The sequence below is a fragment of the Diachasma alloeum genome, unplaced genomic scaffold, assembly GCF_001412515.2.
Source record: "Diachasma alloeum isolate Michigan unplaced genomic scaffold, Dall2.0 Dall_scaffold_00369, whole genome shotgun sequence".
Taxonomy (NCBI): Eukaryota; Metazoa; Arthropoda; class Insecta; order Hymenoptera; family Braconidae; genus Diachasma; species Diachasma alloeum.
This window is the reverse complement of record NW_021680508.1, coordinates 60,017-70,814: the sequence shown is the minus strand read 5'-3', so window position 1 is coordinate 70,814 and position 10,798 is coordinate 60,017. Positions and strand designations below refer to the sequence as shown.

The 10,798-nt window shown below is 35.3% G+C and overlaps 1 long non-coding RNA gene across 1 annotated transcript; it reads right to left on the bottom strand.

Moving 5' to 3' along the window:
• Nucleotides 1-628: 628 nt before the first annotated feature.
• On the bottom strand, nucleotides 629-2,777 carry LOC107041610. Its single transcript, XR_001461083.1, has 3 exons — nucleotides 2,741-2,777; nucleotides 1,090-1,382; nucleotides 629-1,008 (listed from the first exon to the last, which is right to left on the bottom strand). It is a non-coding gene; the product is annotated as an uncharacterized LOC107041610 (long non-coding RNA).
• Between the last annotated feature and the right edge of the window lie 8,021 nt (nucleotides 2,778-10,798).

Here is a 10,798-nt window from a genome sequence, read left to right as displayed (position 1 = left end):
TTTCACATACGTATGCCGCGCATTCCGCTTTTAATATGGGAGAGAGGATATGGAGGAGAGGTTAAAATAAAATTAATAGGATGATATGCTGAATGACAATGTTTACTCATTTTTAACTATTGAATGTAATTTATCGTGTAAAAGAAAACAATCAGGGATCAAGCTTTTATTATGCGGTACCGGAATTTTTACTGCAGCATCGGAATTTCTCTGGTGCTAGACAATTGAACCCACTTTCCCAGCCGACACGGTAATTTTTGCCTGAATTTCTCCAGAAAAATTCTGGAATTTTTTTCTCTGTGTCTTCCGTTTACCCGAAGAGCACCAATTTCTTGTCTAAAACCCGCCATGAATTGATCGAATATGCATGCAATGCTCTCCACTTAAGAAATTATCTTTGTCATATTATGTCAATTTTTCTCTCAGTGTATCTATCGTTCTTCACTATCAAAACTTTCAAAAACAGAATAAATGATGTAAATATTATATTAAGAATCGTTTCAATGCAACCTAAGAGTAAAATAATTTATGAGTACATACGTATAACGGTTTAACTTCGGCGTTCCATGTTTTTTTCAATTTATTTTCACCAATTAAAATTTTTTTTAATTACATTAATTCATTTCAGTGAGATTGATATAAAAAAATATTAATACATTTTTAATTAAAACTCCCGTTTGCTTTCGGTATATCTACAAATAATTGTTCCTCATTTTTATTGTTCATCAGAATCCAATGGAGTGACATAGCGTGTCAGTACTGTATATTTATCAGGATTTTCATTCCTTTCAACTCGTTGGAAAATAATTCACACCCAGTGAACGCTTTGAACGTTCATCCAGCCGTTCCTACTTATTTACAATCCGCAAACAATTGGTAAATTAAAAAGTGCATAGAGCAGACTATATCCCGGATGCAAAACCGAATTGCCGGTGCATAGAATATCATATTTCTTTGTTAAAAAAAATAATATGAAAATAGTTGCGATGTCTATTCACTGGGTGGTACCTGAAAAATAAGAGTTTTCACCTGTGGCATTTTTTTTGTCTACAAAAATGATTCTGTTCAAAAGCAGAATTAATCACCTACCGCAGTGAATTACATTAATTATTTCTGTCCTTTGATGATTAAAATCCATCAATTAGTGAATACTGAAAAAATTGATTTTCGCCGAGTTGATGAATGTAATAAAAAAATTAGATCTCCAAAAACCGGGAATTCCATGGCCGCCCGGTCCATTTACAGTGGTAATTACCACTCGGGACAAAATGTGAAAATAGGATTTATTGGTTTTCCTCCATTCGCGAGTAGTTACATACTTGCATACACAGACCACTCTCCATTCCCCAGATACCCGAGTGCCAACTATTTCCCCAAAACCCCTGGAAAACAAACGGAAAAATTGATAAACAAATCGAACTGAATTCTAAAATTAGAATATCAATAGGGAAAGAAAATAAATTAGAATAAATATCGAGAAAAAATATCGTGAAAATGCATTAATATTCAGAACCCACCCCTTCTCTGCAAGAATTGGTGTCTGAGTTTGAGATATTTTTGTGGAACCTTATCAAACACTTTCAGAACGTGTAGGCTTTGCAGACATTTCAGTAGCGAAGTGGTCAAACGGTTTAAGTATATTTTGGCTATTGGCCAGTTCTCAATGAATATCTCGCAGTCTAAGGGAGACAACCAAATTTTTCTCATAACCTCTTTAGTAGCACTCAATTCGCTCTATAAAAATGGTTATTATGAAAATTTCGCTATCTCTCTTAAATTCGAAAATATTACTGGAAAACTCAACTAAAGACTAAATTGACTTACACCGTGTAATGTTATTGAATTTATTTATGTATTAAATATTTCGGGTTTGATCCCATAAATGAAGATAGAAACGTGGAATATACGAAGAGATAAACCGAAGGATGCGAAGAAAATCAATAATTAATCAAATCACGAGAATATAAATAATACATCTAAATACGAAAAGATCCGTAAGAACTTCAACAAGGCTTGTGAAATAAATTACACAAATTACGATGACAAGTAATTCACAAATATATTTTAAAAATAAAATTGACTGAAAATTGGATATTTTTAATACCCGAAATGATAAAATAAGCTAAATTAACGACTGCAAGGTGATAAATAACACCCAAAAACAAGGAAAAAGTCACCGTGATTTCCCAATATATTCTTGCAAATTCATAATAATAATCACGTAAAGCGTCGTCAAATAAAATAATATTATCACATAGGCCCGCGATCACTCACCATTCTTCACATACACACGATTCTAATCTACCTAGGGGAGGATGGGGCAAAACGGTCCCCCTTCAATCGTCAATATTTTCCGATTCAATAATCCGATTGGGATGAGTTAGAGCTCGTTTTGAAGAATGAAAAATTATCTTCAAAATGAAGTTGAAACTGGGAATTTTCACAATGTCATTCACAAGTTATTGACAATTGAAGGGGGGCCGTTTTGCCCCACCCTCCCCTATTTGAAATGAATGATCGATCACAGAAAATCGCAAGTCAAAAATCTGCTCTACAGTCAAAAATAATTGACATGTCGCGAAACACGCCTCGAGGTCTTATTTTTTGTAATAAATATTAATCAAATGCTCCGTTCTCTAAATATCCGTGTACTTGTGCTTTGATATTTGATCTTATCAAATGAAAATTAATTAAGTTCACAGTGAAAAATATTGACAAAAATAAAAATAGATATCCATACAAAAATCAAGTACTTATCTCGGCGCCGGACGGAAGAGAACAGAGAGCGAGGCAAGTTGTGAATCTAACTCGTGCCTTATTATTCCGGTGGTGATTTTTGTTTGTATTTCGTGTTTCCCAAATCCCTAGATTTGACCGATAATTTCGCGAGTCATTTTATCTGTCGTCGTATTTACATATATCTCCTGTTGATTCGACATTTGATTATCCCATAACAGTTTGACCACTTCGCTCCTGATTTTTCAAACATTCGAACGTGTCTTAATTGACTGAAGCATCTTAATATTGAAGACCCCTTTAGTTTCTGAAAATTTGTGAAGGAATTTTTTTAAAGGAATTTTGTAATTGAAAATTCATAATTTCATGTAAAAATCCGCGAGAGCTGTATTTTTCAGTTTAGGTATTCCGAGAATATTAATGATTATTTTTCTCACTCGGATTTCGACCAATCAGAGCGCAGTATTTGAGGCTGTCAAACAGTTTTATTCCGGCAATTTCTCAAAAATTTCCGACGGAAATTCACTAGTAGCTTTTCAAATGTTTCTCATCTTTCAACGCATTTCACATTTAATATTCTGTGTGACAGATAAACAAAAAAGTGGGTTGTAAATGTATGGCTGTGTAAATGTATACGGATGAACTCTGCTTGGCCGAAAACCGAGTGGAAAAATAATCCGTCAAATACCACTCGTGCTTCAAAATTAATCGCATAGTTTCCTCAAGCTTCCCTGCTTAGGAACGAGTGTGTCAAATTTTGCAGGTTTAAAATCTCGAGTTCGATTTTTTATATTCACAAATATATTTTAAAAATAAAATTGAATGAAAATTGGATATTTTTAATACACGAAATGATAAAATAAGCTAAACTAACGATTGCAAGGAGATAAATGAAACCCAAAAACAAGGAAAAAGTCACCGTGATTTCCCAATCATAATCAGGAACAAAAAACTGGAAATTCAATTGACGTGCAATTAAGTTCTATATCATAGATGCATATATTTCGAGTAATTTGTTTATGATAATGAAAATTATTAAATAATTTGAAAATTCAAGCAACAATTTCCCTGAATTTTCAATCCATTGAAAATTCAGTTGTAATGTTCCATTTCCGCAACGAATTTGAAAATTACAACTTATTTTATCATTTCGTGTATTAAAAATATCCAATTTTGTTTCGTGTCAAATTTTGCAGGTTTAAAATCTCGAGTGCGATTTTTTTTTGCAAAATTTGACACAATCGTTCCAAGGCGACGAAGCCTTCGGAAAATGGCCGATAATTTTGAAGCACTAGTGGTATTACTACTGAAAAATCAGGAAAATTTAGGACTGCCCATGAGAGCCAGACGAGACTTCATAATATCGTTATCTCTACATGCACACACACCTGCACTGCTAGAAATTTTTTGAAAATTAAGCAACAGTTGCCCTTAAATTGTCAATGATGTGAACTTGAATTCAATTTAAGATTAAATCGTTCATGGAATCTCTCATTCATAGATTGGAAATTCAGGATAATTGGGTTGTCCAGGTTCGTTTATCACTGACACTTCAGTGACATCTAGAATTTTCAAATTATTTAATAATTTTCATTATCATGCGGACCTGAAAATGGCAATTCCATTTAATACTGCAGAATTCAACAGATTTTTCCATAATAAAATACATGAAAATTTCGTGTGAATGAGTGATTGTTCAAAATTTCAAGATTTTGTACTTGAAAATTTAAGAATGATTTTTCACAGTGCAAAAATCTCACCGAGAATTCCCCACACCCAGCAAAAAGAAAAAAGAAGTCCAGAGAAATGGAATTCGGAAGTGACGGGGACGTGTGAAAAGCATCAGCACTCTCGTGTATTTTAATAATAAATAATAATCACGTTGAAAAGGAGCGATGTCCCCCCTGACGCCTCTCTGTGCATACCGCCCTCTCCCCTTGCCGCTTGGCCGAGGTGGCTAGTGTTTTGACAAAAGGAAGTACATTGTGGTGAGAATAATGGGCAGGTGAGCCATTGCCCTCCACCACTCCCCCCTCCCCATCGCCTTCCAAAAGTGTGTACAGTGGCTATTGTAAACAGAAAATACTCACGTGTAACCTCGACCGCCCACAGAGAGGAAAACCAGTGAAATATTCTCATTCCCCCTCCCCCTCGCCGCCCCTCTCCGTACCTTCTCTATCCATCAAGTGACGTCACATCCGCTCTTATTATTTCACCTGGAACATGCGGATATGCGGGATTTTGTGGTACACCGAGTGAGACTTAATGGAGTGCCTTGAAAAAATGAAATGAAATGAGAGAAAATGGAAGAGAATGACAAAAATGGTAAAAATGTGGAATAGAGAAAAAATTGAGAGGGGCGAGAGGGAAAAGGAGTCTTACCTCTTCCGGGGGGAAGGGGTACTGTACGCTATTCTCTTCGGCTGTGATTTATCTCTATACGGGCTTAACGATCCCACCCTGGGAGAGCGAATTTCATGCTGGAGGAAATGCGTCCGGTTTTTATCTCTTTTGACGGGGTTTTTGGGAATAAGTTATTGGGTTATTGGGGGAAATAAAGTTGTAGGTGGCGGAGGGTTTTGATTGGCTGGGTTTGGCTCCTGATGATTGCCTGGGGGGTTAGTTGTTGTGGAGATCATTGAGAAATTGATATTGATTATTAGTTGAAGAAGAGATTTTTGTTACCCTAGTAGAAATTTCATTGTACAGAAACGTCGCGGCGTAAGTTGGCGCGCGACATAATTGCCTCTCGCGGCGATGTACCTCAGAAAGGCGCACAGCACGGTCGCTGGGACAAGGCTGCACGGGATTATACGGGATGAACCGATCTGTGTTTGCCCTAACCTCAAATCCCATCAATTGAGAATTCAGAATCTACTAAATTATGCGTATTAATTCAAATCAATTATTGAAGGATTAACGATTTGTTAGTGAATAATAATCTCTCGGAACTAATTGATGATTATTATTATCGATTTTTTTAAGGCCTTCTGAGTCCCCTTTTCGGGTCTCATTTCGGCACTCTATCCAACCCTACACTGAGAAAAAAATTCTAATATCTGAAACATATTTTCTTGAGAGAAGTAAATTATTTTCAATGGCTTAAATCTCAGAATGTGTGCACTTCACGGAACTCGAATAAATTATCATTCATCACTATCGTTCCGCATTACGTCGTGAATATTTTACATATTGCAATATTGGAAGTGCATAACGAAAAAATCATGAAAACAATACAGACTAGAAGATTGACGATTCTTCTACGTGATTTAAGTAAGTTCATTTGCGACAAAATCATACTTGAGTACAAGAATATTTTAAAGCATGAGGCCCTTCTCGGGTCATGTGAGTCGAGATGCCTGAGAGAATTAAGCAATTGAAGAAAATTTACTTGTCTCAAGAAAATATCTTTATGCCACTCATGCCTGAAACCGGCTGGATTACACACTCGACGCTTCGCGTCTCGTGTCTAATTCAGCCGGTTTCAGGCTTCGTGACATAAAATTTTGTTCAGTACTTGTGGGGAAATTTCGTCCTTAACGTGTGTGGTTACATCACTCGCCTTCGGCTCATGCTGTAAACTCCACACACGTTAAAGACGAAATTGCCCCACACGTGCTGAAATATACTATTCGGATATTAGAAAATCGTTTTCTCAGTGTATGCATGCGGCTGTGGATTCTACACTGTACCGCATTCGCCATCCTATAGAACATAGGAGTAGCATGGGAAACCACAGGAAACCCATGCCGGTACAGGCGGTTACTCTATTAGCAACCTCCCGCTCACCGAAGCCTTCCGTTGAAAAATTCGGTTCCACGGGAAATCGAACTCACAACCTTTCGCACATTAGACTTGCGGCTAGCCCATTCACCCACTCGGCCGACGTCGGTGTATTGTTATCGATAAAATGAAAAAATGGGAGCGCACCGCGTCAGTGTCGCATATAGGGTTGCAGCAACGACCTATAGCCGCGGAGTACGGCAGTGCGTGAATGTCAGTGCAACAGCCAATGTCGCAGAGCCCCCCACAATTTCTACAACAATGAGAGCAAAACAAACACGTTGTCAAACAAGTCTTGTTTGGGCCAACAAAATCGCTAGTAGAAAATTGCCAAAAAAGAATTTGTTTGGTTCGAATTGAAAAGTCTCAAACATGAATAATTGTTCTGCTTTCGACAACAACGAAATATTTGGCTCAAGAGGCGGATAGTTCACACCAGATGGTGCCTTTTCAGGATGAAAATATATAGAGGAAAATTTATCAACATATATTTTATCCCTAAGTTACAAGATTGTTATCATATCATTATTATTGTTTCATTTAAGGGTTCATTTCTTGTCTGTGATTATTAGACATCCGAAGCGAAAAACTGCTATCCCTTGTTCCGCATAAAACAGAGATTTTTCGGGAGCAAAATACGTATGGGAGTATCGAATAACGAAAGAGTAGTGCTAGAAATGACATTTCTTGCGTGTATAGAGAATGCAATTTTTTTTGAACTACTAAATCTATTTTTGCGACAAAAATTTTTTATTCCGGCTCACTCTCTGTATGTTTGGCACAAAAAAAATCATTTTTTGACTATTTTCAAAAAACTATTTTCTTGGCACACGTAAGACTTGTTTGAGAACTTTATCGTTTTTCTCTCAGTGTAGGGTAGTTGCAGGGGGAGGACCAAAGTGAGACGGCGGGGCAGAATGAGACGGTTGCTAAAAATACGAATGTACGCTGTTGAAAATTATTTGAAATTTCATAGAAAATATGATAGTAATTCTCATAAGAGTGATATTGAATCGGATTTAGGGGGAAAACCGGTTATGAAATTTCTGGTTTTAAATAAAATTCAAATAAATTTATCAGTTTTAAATGGGAGTAAGATCGAAATTTCACAACGTTATTGAATTTTCAATGGAACATGAAGATTTAGAAACAAAATGACATGAATTTTCAATTTTTCCCTGAATTTCTCTGATTTTTCTGAATTTTCACAGAATAATTGAACTGAAAAATCAAGTATTTTATTGGTTTTTAGATCATTCGAATAGCAAATTAATGGAATATTTGATTTTTCAATGACAAGATTTCCTGAAATTTCAGTGAAACTTGGAAAATTCAGATGAAAATTTTTAACAGTGAAGAGCAGAATGCGGATCATTGTTTCTCCTATTACTATTAAGGATATCCGAGTTGTTTGGTTATTTTTGCTTCCGCAGGGACACCTTGTATTTGACCGATTTGTAAATTTTTAAATTTTGATTGCAAATGGTCATGAATTTTCATGAATGTTATGAAATGTAAAAAATAATGTTTTTAGGGTCATATCTGTGTGTATGACAACTTGCGTTTTTGGTGATTAATTTTTTGAAAATTCAACATAAATACGGTGAAATTTGTAGACAAAAATCTGAAATTTTGGCTCATTGTAGCTATGACTGAGCTCAAATTTGACGCGCTGTTTCAGCCCGATCGGCCTAGTGGTTCATTAGATACAATATCTTGTTTAAATTTCGTTTTTTCTGAATATCTTAAAAACTACTGCACCGATTTCAATTTTCTTTCTTTTAAAATACTCACCTCGATGGCCTTTATGTAAATCAATCAAAGTATATACCCCTTCACAGAAAATTTCGAGATATTGCCGCTTTTCCATTTTTTGAATAAACAATCATAATATAATTTCAGATTATATTTTCATTCCCTTTCCTTTCTTTCCTCCTCTTCTTTTCGAGTCACCAATTTGACGTACACTATCATCCAGAGAATGAATTTATCCCAATATTCACTGAGAATCTATTTGAAAATTATATATACAAGATTCCGGAATATTATTCCGGAATTATAGATAAAATATCCCGGAATCCGGGATATTATTCCCGTTTTCAATCGTTAAATTTTAGATGCCGAAAAAATAGTGATTTATCCCTAAAAAATCACAACCCTTTTTCCTTTGTATTCCCTTTTTTGTTCAGTTTAGTTACCATGAAATTCTGAATTTTCGGTCCTTCACATTAGCCCTACCGCGAAAAACCCTCGGAAATTCCGAGTCTATTTGTTGAAATGGCGTTTGAACTTTATGGGTCGTTGGTAACAATGGACGAACGTAATGACGCCGCAGGCTTTATATCCCTCGTGGGAGAGAGCTTCCCCGGTTCTCTTCTTAATTGTTTGTTTTCCTAACTCGGTTCAAGTTGAAGGCGAGAGAGACGCGTTCGCCACAGTGAGGATGCCCGGAGACTACCTGCCACAGTGAAAACCATTTCCGCTTTCATTTTTAACGTGAACTAGGGGACAGAGGACAAACAAAAAAAATGGCCAATGTTTTTTTCAACCTCAATGGGACAAACAAAAAGAGAACATTTGACATTTTGGCGCAGTGGAGCGAGGATTTCACGGGTACGACAATTTTTTTCGTTGGCTCATGCAAATTTCAGCCGTCGCAATGCGTCAGAATTTTTTCGACTTAATAAAAAAATTATATTACTGAAAAAATTGTCAGATGTGGAGAAATGCAGAACAGGTGTTTGTTTTTTTTATGAGAGAAGTGGAGGTGTTGGGGCTGAGGATTATTCTCAATTTTATGGCTTTAATTGTGACTCCACGGAGAGAAAAATCAGATAAACATTACCTAGAAAATCGTGGCAAATTTTACTGTGCGAAAGGTAATCATGGAGCGAAATGCAATTCAGTGAAAAAATACTTTTTGTTGAGGATATTTTACGATTCGTTCGGTAAAAAATAACACATCTATGAAAAAAAAAATTCCTCCCATTCAGTATTTTTCATTTCAAAATTCATTATTTATCGATCATTTATGAATCATAAATAATGAATTTTAGAATAAAAAAATTTAAAAATAGAAATTCGGAAAAATGTTTTCACACGAAATTTGAAAAAAATTATTTTTTGATATAATGGATTCGAGTCCCAGTGGAATTTTTTAATGTTTCGTAAAAATAATCACTTTGGGTAAGAAAAGAAAAAATTCTTGAATCGAGGTGGGGGAACCACTCACAATTTTCTAGTTTTTTGGCGATTTTAAAACATTTCCGATGATGTGCGCTAATTGGCGCAATGCTCAATGGAAAGAATACAAAATTTCTGTCGGAAATACATATTTAAATTCCAACAAGAAAATTGACCTCTGCTGAAACGCAAAATTTTGTCAAAAATCACAAAATTACAAACTTAAGGGTGTGGACGTGATGAAATTTGAATAAAAAAGTTGGAAACATTTTTTTGAGGCCTTTTGAATGATAAGAAAATCATATAAGGAGCCTCAACAAAATTTAACTTTTGAAAATACAAAACCACTCCAATAATTGGCGAAAACAGCTAAAATTGAGTTTCCACGGATTTTTTCATGGAATTTTACTTTGCATTGACGAAATTCTTTGAAATTTGAATGGAACTATTTTTTTTTTATCGATATTTTACATCGCTTCGACCCGGTTAGGGTATACTGCGATGATGATCAAGACTTTAAATGGTTAAATCGCACCATTCTCCCCAGCCGGGATTTGAACTTGGAACCTTTCGCATGTGAGGCAACGAACTTACTCACTGCACCAAACCACCGGGACAATAAATGGAACTATGATGTGATTAGAGTTTTCAATAACTGGACTGGAAATTTCATTCGGACATGTTTAAGGTATTTCTGGCGTAGTCAGGCAAAATCGAAAAAAAGTCAAAAAATTGATTATTTTTTTTACACATTCTTTGATTTTTTCAAAACTCCTATGTAAAATCCCAGATAACCTAGGAGAATGAGTGAAACACTGCAATTTTGGTAAAGATGCATTTCGACACGAGCTCTCACGCACGAAAAAATTTAATAGAAAAACCTATCGAATTCGTTAGAAAATTATACTGAATTTCTATTAAACTTTTATTAGTTTTTGGCTGATTTTATTGACATGTTCAATAGAAAACATTCAATAGAAAAAGTCAACAGAATTCGATTTTTCTATATAACTTACTCTTTTCATATATTTTCTATAGAATTTGCTCGACTCGAATGTTCGAAGTTTTTTTCATTCTATTTTTCTTTTCTTCTCAT